This window comes from Camellia sinensis, chromosome 4 (genome assembly GCF_055761805.1).
Source record: "Camellia sinensis isolate YWXY chromosome 4, ASM5576180v1, whole genome shotgun sequence".
In the NCBI taxonomy this organism is placed as follows: domain Eukaryota; kingdom Viridiplantae; phylum Streptophyta; class Magnoliopsida; order Ericales; family Theaceae; genus Camellia; species Camellia sinensis.
In genome coordinates, this window is record NC_138964.1 from 78385813 (window position 1) to 78395002 (window position 9190).

The 9190-nt window shown below is 29.8% G+C and overlaps 1 non-coding gene and 1 pseudogene across 2 annotated transcripts; one reads left to right on the top strand and one right to left on the bottom strand.

Moving 5' to 3' along the window:
• Nucleotides 1-641: 641 nt before the first annotated feature.
• On the bottom strand, nucleotides 642-707 carry LOC114290639 (small nucleolar RNA U49). Its single transcript, XR_003639085.2, has one exon. It is a non-coding gene; the product is annotated as a small nucleolar RNA U49 (small nucleolar RNA).
• Nucleotides 708-4476: 3769 nt separating this feature from the next.
• Nucleotides 4477-6539, top strand: LOC114290332 (uncharacterized; annotated as a pseudogene). The gene is made up of 2 exons (XR_014365655.1): nucleotides 4477-5360; nucleotides 5695-6539. The product of XR_014365655.1 is annotated as an uncharacterized LOC114290332 (transcript).
• Nucleotides 6540-9190: the final 2651 nt, after the last annotated feature.

Genomic DNA, 9190 nt, shown 5'->3' on the forward strand with positions numbered 1-9190 from the left:
CGTCCTGCTAGATTACCTAGATAGAATTGCCTACCAAGAGAGAGTCTCAAGGAAAGAGGCTAATGAAATATTCCGGAAACTCTTGGAAGACTTGAGAAAATGTAAAAATATGGTATATAATTCTATAATGTACATTAAAGGATCTACAATAAATTCTAGAGCATTTAAGTGAAGATTGGAGGAATAGAATCAATAGAAGCTTCTAGAACCTCTTAGAGATATGAAGGTGGTAAAAGACCCTTATACATACTTCTAGAATGAGATAGATATCTGTATCGATATTTTTAAGGAGGATGCTAGAACCTTCTTGTACGATAAAGAAAGCTTTCATAAGAAGCTTCTCCATAACTCCTTTGTATTTTCTGAAATATTCTAGAGAAGGCCTAAGATTTTTAAGGTAAATACAAAGGTATTCTCTGAAACTCTTTTTGTCTATTTATTTCTCTTTCTTGCAAACTTGCGAGTTAGGTCAAGTAAAACTTGTGATTGTCAAACTGTATTATATATTCACCCCTAAGCCTGAATCTATAGCACAGCGGAACACAGCGGAACAACGAAACATATGATCCTGACCAACGACCCTCAAGATTGTGGGGGAATCAGACAGTCCACAATTGGCCAATGCGGAAGAGTGACCACTGTATACTGCTACTGTTTGGAGTGTCATATGGCACTTCCTATCATATGGATTTTCTTTCTCATAGGGGAAGATTTCTGAGAGAAACTGAATCTCAAAACATAACCTTCAAACATTTTTCAAATAAAATTGCAACATCAATTCTCAACACTTCCAAACCCCAAAAGACCACCCATCCTAATCAGACCCTTGGAAACATGGTATTATTTTTTTAGATCATGCAGTATGCAGTTACCATACATTTTGGGAATGGGGGTGTATTGGTGTTGGGACCAAACCCTAAACTTCTTGAACTGACTCCAAAGGCCCCTAGCGTAGGGTACTATAGAGAAGTATGAAACTTATGATTTTTCCAATCACATATGATGGAGGACCAAAAGTGTTAGAGAAACAGTATTTTAAAATAACTAACAAGGAATTGTAGAAATGTAACTATACCAAAACTTTTGAAAAATTATCACCAATCATGATTTTGAAAAAAGAGGTAGCAACAGTCGATGGGTCCTTATTCTTCCCATGAATCAATAAGCAATTCAATGTGCACTTTGCACATGCTGGTATAGGGCAATCCATCTCTTCTCTTCTGATGAAATTCCCTCTACTGTAAACTTATATATATGAAGAAACAAAACAAAATCAATTAGAAGTTTTAGAAAGAAAAAAAAAGGGGAGGGAAAAAGGTACAAAGAAGGAAACTACCAACCTAGAAATTATAAAAATGGGCTAACCATTTAGCCACAAATATGGTAAGGCATTCAAAGTCTCCGTAAGAGCGTTCAAATTTACTCATGAAGTGATTTCATAAACAACATAAAATAATGTAATTCAAATAAAAAACAACTTAGGGTTCTCAAACAAAGATTAATCATAAATAAATATAGAGATCATTACATTTACGACAATAAATAACAAATTTATTACAGATAAGTGCGTTTGATGAAAATATTTATTCAAACATCTATGTATAGGAATTTAATTATTAGTCAAAATTTTAAATTTCTTTTTAAAAACTAACGTAAAATCATTTTTTGAGTTTAAGTTTTTTCCTTAAATTTATAAATTAAGACAACCATTTATAAACCAAAAAAATTATCAAGCAAGTTCTTATGACAATTTTTAAAATTTTTGTAAATATAAATTGAAAACTGAAAACGAAATGGTTGTTTCGTTTGGTAACGTTTACGTTTTTGGTTTATGTTTACAAAAATTTTATAGCTGGTTTTTGTTTATTTTTACAAAAACATAAACTACAAATGCGTTTGGTTTGAACAAAATGTTTGAAAATTTTAAAAACATAAATTAAAAAATATGTTTGTTTAGATCTAAAATATTTATATCTATTTTTTATTATTTATGACAATAGAATCGTACATATTATATTTGGAAAAAAAAAATAATTAAAAAATATAATTGAAAAAAAAAATTAATAGGAAAAAAAATTATCAAAAAAAAAATTAATTAAAAAATATTTGAAAATAAAATTAATTGAAAAAAAAATTTGTTAGTCAAATTTTTAAATTTTTGTTTAAAACCAATGTTCAAATTTATAAACTGAGACAACCATTTATAAACCAAAAAAATTATCAAACTAGTTTTTACGACAATTTTTTAAATTTTTATAAATATAAACTGAAAACTAAAAATCAAATGGTTACCAAACAGACCTACCAAATAGGTCTGCGTTTGGTAACGTTAATGTTTTTTGTTTATGTTTACAAAAATGTTATAAACTGGTTTTTGTTTATTTTTAAAAAAACATAAACTACAAACTCGTTTGGTTTGAACAAAATGTTTGAAAAATTTTACAAACATAAACTAAAAAAATATGTTTGTTCAGGCTTAAAATATTTATATTTATTTTTTATTATTTATGACAATGGGATCATACACATTATAATTGGAAAAAAAAATTAATTAAAAAAAATAATTGGAAAAAAAAATTAATTGAAAAGAAAAAATTGGTTGAACAAAAAAAGTAATTGAAAAAAATTTAATTGAAAAAAAAATTGTTAGTCAAATTTTTAAATTTCTATTTAAAACCAACGTAAACATATTTTTTTAATTTACATTTTTTCCTAAAATTTATTAACTAAGACAACTATTTATAAACCACAAAAATTATCAAACTAGTTATTAAGATAGTTTTTAAAATTTTTGTAAATATAAACTGAAAACGAAATAGTTACCAAAGATGCCCTATCCATTAAGTTTTGTTGTTACTGTCAAGTCGGACATGGTAAATAGACTAGTATTTATAAGTTTGATATGTTAAAATTTTAATATCTCAAAATTCTCTTATGATTGAGTGGTGTTTTGATGAATTGGTAAAAAGTTGGTTTTTTGATATTTTATTTATTTATTTATTTATAGTTTTTTGACTTTTGTGTCAGAAAAACTAGCCTTTTTTGTGGCTTTTTACTGCCTTCCCAAAATGCCGCTAAATGATTATAAATTGATTAAACAAAGAAATACTTGGGGGGACAAACTAGCCCTAAATGTTGATAGTTTTAGGTAATGTTTGGTAGAGTTTTATAAATGTTGATAGTTTTAGGTAATGTTTGGTAGAGTTTTATAAATGTTGATAGTTTTAGGTAATGTTTGGTAGAGTTTTCTAATTATGATTTGAAAATAGTGTTGTATTTTAAGTTTATGAGTTTTGGAATTTTGATTTGAAAAGAGAAAATTTGTTTGGTTATGAGTTTTGAATTTTTGATGTGATATATGAAATGAGAAAAGTTGTTTGGTTATGAATTTTGAAAAGAGTTTTTAAAATTTAATTCAAAAACTTATAACTCATAACTAAATACACAACTCAAAACTCTATTGAAAATTTTATTCAAAACTCATAACCAAACTCTTTTTAAAATTCAATTCAAAAAAATAATTTATCATTTTGGTCTAAAAAAATAATTTGTATATTTGAAAAATATCAAAAACAAATATATATATTTTTTCTTCCAAATAACAGGTGGCGATTGGCAATTGCAAAAAAAAAGGTACTGTTTCCGTCAACCGGCCAGACATCCGGGAGGATGTAAGGGCGAACGACCTGGTAGACCAAAAATTTAATAATTGTCTGGTTTACCAAACATGTTTTCAAAATGTGTTTTGAAATTGATTTGAAATTATAATTTGAAAACTCAAACCAAACATCGCATTCAAATAGAAGGGTAAAAACTTGATTTGAAACACACACCAAACACAACCTTAATTTTTTGGTACATAATGATGACAGTTTTATGCATTTAAAGAAAGTTTGAAATATATTTTTGTTTTTGATATTTAAAAAAAATAAAACAAATAACATTTATATATATATATATGATTTGTAAACACAAAAAATAATAAGAGATAACATATTTGGTGAATTATTAGACAAAGAAAATGATACAAGAAATTCGTTTAGCAAACTATTTTTGAAAATTATTTTTGAGATTGTTTTTTTCAAAATACTAAAAGAAATTATTGAATTTTTTTTAAAAAAAAAACATTAATCTCATTTGGGAATAAATTATTTTAATAATTTTTTAAATTTTTATAAAAAAATAAAGAGAATAAAATAATAATTTATAATAATTTTTTAACTAAAATATTTAATACTAAACGAGATTAAGGCGTCATTTGGTATGCGAGTGTTTTAGCTTAAAAATAAAAAAGTTATTAAAAACATCAAAAGTTTATAATTTATACTAAAAAATCAAAGGTTTTATTTTCTCTTTATTTTTATATATTTTTTTGTAAAAAATTAAAAAATCATTTTAAATATATTAATTTTTTTTATCTTATATTTTAATTAAAAAATCAAAAAATTTATTAAAATAGCCAATCCCATGTTTAACAAGTTTCGAATCGCAGCACTGCGACGCAGACTCTCTCTCTCTCTTTCTCTCTGTCATTTTCCATATCCATAACCCACTATCAACCTCCAACCATGCTTAGATCAACCTTCACTCCACTTCTCCACACCATCCCCTCCAAACCTATTTTCTCACTCCATCTCCATTTCACTCTCACAATCCCCACCAATTGTTCGACAAAATGCCTCGCCCACCGCCATCACCACCACCACCACCACAAACCCACTTCACAATATCTCTCCAACTTCCTCCTACATCCACCTCCCTTTCTGCCGTAAACGCTGTCACTACTGCGACTTCCCAGTCGTCGCTCTCGGCTCATCTTCAACCTAAACCAACGATATCAACAACGACCCACTAATCTCCAACTACATCCACCTCCTCTGCAGAGAAATCAAGGCCACAAACTCACAATTCAACCACAACCCACCTCTCAAAACAGTCTTTTTCGGAGGGAGTACGCCTTCTTTAGTACTGCCGAAGCTCGTTTCGTTAGTCCTTGAGACATTGAATTTGAAATTTGGGTTGTGTTTGGATGCTGAGATTTCCATGGAAATGGATCCAGGGACGTTTGATGTTGTGAAAATGAAGGAGTTGATGGGGTTGGGTGTGAACAGAGTGTCTTTGGGAGTTCAGGCATTTCAAGATGAGTTACTCAAGGCTTGTGGGAGAGCTCATGGGATTGAAGAGGTTCATGAGGCAATTGGGGTTGTTGGGACATGTGGGGTTGAGAATTGGAGTATGGATCTGATATCTTCTCTACCTCACCAAACTCCACAAATGTGGGAAGAGACCATCAATGCAAGGCCTAAACATGTATCCGTCTATGACTTGCAAGTTGAACGAGGCACCAAATTTGGGATACTGTAAGTGGAGTCAAGGGCCTCCTAACCTTTATGAGACTATAAGGCGAAATTTCAATGAGTAGCTTTATTTATTTACATTTAAATAATATTTTTTATATCCTTTTAATGTAAAAAACAATTTTCTCTTCTATTTTTGTAATTAAAATTCGAGATTATTCACAACCTAGTTTTTGACATGGAGTGTATAGGGTTTTTTGGGGCAAGAGTGAGTTTTATTATTATTATTATTTTGTTGTTTAACAAGTATCTTAAAAATTGGGCCCTTTCAGCCCTGAGTGATTTGGTAGTTTTAACACTTCTGTTAGGTATGGAACTGACACTGGATTGTTTACAGGTACTCACCAGGGGAGTTCCCTCTGCCTTCTGAAACCCAATTCGCAGAATTCTACAAAACGGCTTCAAGAATGCTCTCAGATGCCCGTTACAACCACTACGAAATCAGCAGTTACTGCAAGGACAATTTCGAGAGCAAGCACAACCTAACCTACTGGGACAACAAACCATTCTATGGTTTTGGCCTTGGTTCTGCCAGTTTCTTGGGTGGATTCAGATTTTCGAGGCCAAAAAAGGTGAAAGTGTACGCGGGTTACGTTCAAAATTTGAAGGACGGGGTAGTGGGGCTTAGTGAGGATAGTTTTCCTGATCCAAAGGACATAGCCATGGATGCTGTGATGCTCTCTTTTAGAACTGCCAAAGGGTTGGACTAAAAGTCTTTTAGAAAAACATTTGGTACTTCTATTGTTCACTCTTTTGGCAAGGCCTATAGACCTTTTGTGGAAAGTGGGCATGTCGTTTGTTTGGATGGGCATAGAAGGGTTATAACAACAGATCCTTCTGTGCATTGTTATCTGATGAGGAAGAGATAGAAGAGACCGTGGCTTTTATTAGGCTCGGTGATCCGGATGGTTTCCTTCTATCGAATGAGCTAATATCCCTTGCATTTCAAGTCATAGCTCCATGAATCAAAGTTTTTTGTGTTTGATCCTAACTAGACAATAGTGTCATTGGATGTGATTAGCAACCCTTGGAACGTATCATCTATTCTCTCTAGCTCTTGACTTGACAACCCGTTGTGTAATGGCTGGCCACTCCTTGTTTGTTTTGTAAGGGGTCAGCTGGTGAGGGAAAACTGTATCTATAGAGAGCTCAATATATGTATATTCTATTTTCTTTAATCCACAGATAATACTTGTCCCACTCGAGGATTCTGGGTTAATGTTTCTGTTTGAATGTAAAAATAAAGATCTTGAAAGAGAGAGATTGTTGTTGCCCTTGGATTGGACTTACCTTGATATGATTGCGAGTCTGTGACATGAATAAATAATTGTTTGTAGTGCTTGCTCAAGAGCATCCATAAGTGGTTGGTTTAGTGCACACTTCTTTCTAATTCTATGTTTCATCATTTGTGCTGGCATGGCAATAGGGCGGGTTTGTAGTCTCCCGTCCCTCAACTATATCATATTGGGGCGGAATAAATTAGGTTGGTGACAAGAGCTGGCCGGGTGGATTAATTGTGTAACTTAAAAATTGGGAATATTAACAAAAATTAAAGATAATATAATATATTACAGATAATAATGAAAGTTCAAATATGTTAGATGAGAAATAAATCAATGAAAATAAATGATGAGTGTATTATTTAGGGTGAAGTATCAATAAATCTCAAAATGTGATCTTGTGAATTGTTTAGTCCTTCATTTTTTCTTATGAACCTAAAGGTTTCATTAAAGTGAAAATTACACAAAACGATGGTCACTTACATGTTTAGGTTTAATTTTTTAACAATAAAAGTGGGTTTCTCCAAATGTAAAATTACACATTTGGGCAATCTGCACTATAGAAGTCTTGGGTTGCGTTTGGTTGAGTTTTAGAATTATGATTTGAGAATAGGATTATATTTTGAGTTTGTAAGTTTTGAAATTATGATTTGAGTGTGAAAAATTTGTTTGGTTATAAGTTTTGAAAAGAGTTTTGAATTGAGCGATGTGACATACGATATTAATTCAAAAATTTACAACTCTTAACCAAACACAACCCAAAATTCTATTCAAAGTTCATAAAAAATTAAAAAAAAAAAATTCCCAAAATACTTTTTATTTAAAATATAAAAATAACGTGTGCCAAAAAAAAAAAAACATGAATACTGTTCTGGTCAACCGGCCAAACATCCGGGGGATGTCTGAGAAGATGACCGAGTAGACGTGTTTTGAAAAGTGGGTGTGGAATCAATTTTTGAAAATTGTAAACAAACAGAGCACTCAAATCATGTTGTGGAATCATATTTGGAAAGCTCCACCAAACACAAGATTTTCTCTTCTTCTAGAACAAATTCCGCATTACGAATACAAACGTAATACTTTAATAATGTAACACTCCAATGTAATACACTAAAAAAAAAATTGGTATATTTTTCTCTAACGTAACAATATAACATTAAAAAAAATTCCTTAATATACTTTTCTCAAATGTAGCACTCCAATATAACACAAACATAACACTTCAATCAATGTAATCTCAAACGTAACATCCCAATGTAACATGTTCCAATGTAACACACACAAAAACACTAAAAACTCCTTATTATACTTTTTTCAAACGTAATACTCACATTTTGAAATTATACATTTGTCCAAAATTTATTAATGAATTTTTGTATTCCTTTTGAAATGGTTTGAAGAATTCCACATCTTTTTTTTAGAGTGTTACGCTAGAGTGTTACATTTAAGAAAAGTATACTAAGAAGTTTTTTTGTGTGTTACATTAAAGTGTTACAGTAAAGAGTTTTTTTAGAGTGTTATATTGGAGTATTACGTTTGAAAAAAGTATACTAAAGAGTATTTTTTTTTTTTTTTTGGTATTGCATTAGAGTGTTACACTAAGGAGTTTTTTGTGTGTATTATGTTAGAATGTTATATTGGAGTGTCACATTTGGAAAAAGTATATTAATGAGTTTTTTTGTATGTTACTTTAGAGAGTTACACTAAGGAATTTTTTTGGAGTGTTATGCTTGGAAAAAATACATTAAGGGTGTGCTTAATTGGACGGACTGGATAAGAGGGGATTAGAATTCATCGGATTTGAGTCCTAGAACTGTGAATCCCCCGGACTATTTGGTTAGATTGTATATGTATCCTGTGTTTATTTTTTCATGAGATTAGATGTCTGGAAATGACTATTTTTAATGAATCTAACGTTTGGTTGGACGGACTAGATAGGATAAATGAACAAAAGACTATTTTACCATTTTTCAATTATTTACTAAATAATAGCAATAGTAAACATATCTTTAATATTTTAATTATTTTTAGCTAGATTAAATAAAAATTTATTTTATTTTATTTTTTACACAATTAAATAAATTTTTTTTTAAATTAAATAAATAAAATATCAATAAAAATATATTTTATTTTTTTAATTAAAATTTTAAATAAATTTGTTTTTAAAAATAATAATAATTAAACAATGAAATTAAATAAAACGTCTATTAACATTTAAATAATGAAATTAAATAAAATATAAACTAAATTTTAAAATAAAATATCTATAAAAAAATTATTTAAAAAAATTAAATAAATAAAACATCAATAAAAAGTTAAATAAAATTATTTTATTTTTAAATTGAGACATTTAAATTTTATTGAATTTTACTAAATATAATACATAATTAAATAGTAGAGGGTCAAAATGGTCATTTTACCACCTAATCCCAACAGTAAATTGTCCCCCCAAAACTGTCCCACACCCCCCCTCCTGGGATAGTATAATCCCCCATATGGGGGATAAGGAGTCTGGCCGGACTCCATGTCCAGCGGACTAAAAAAAAAACAAAC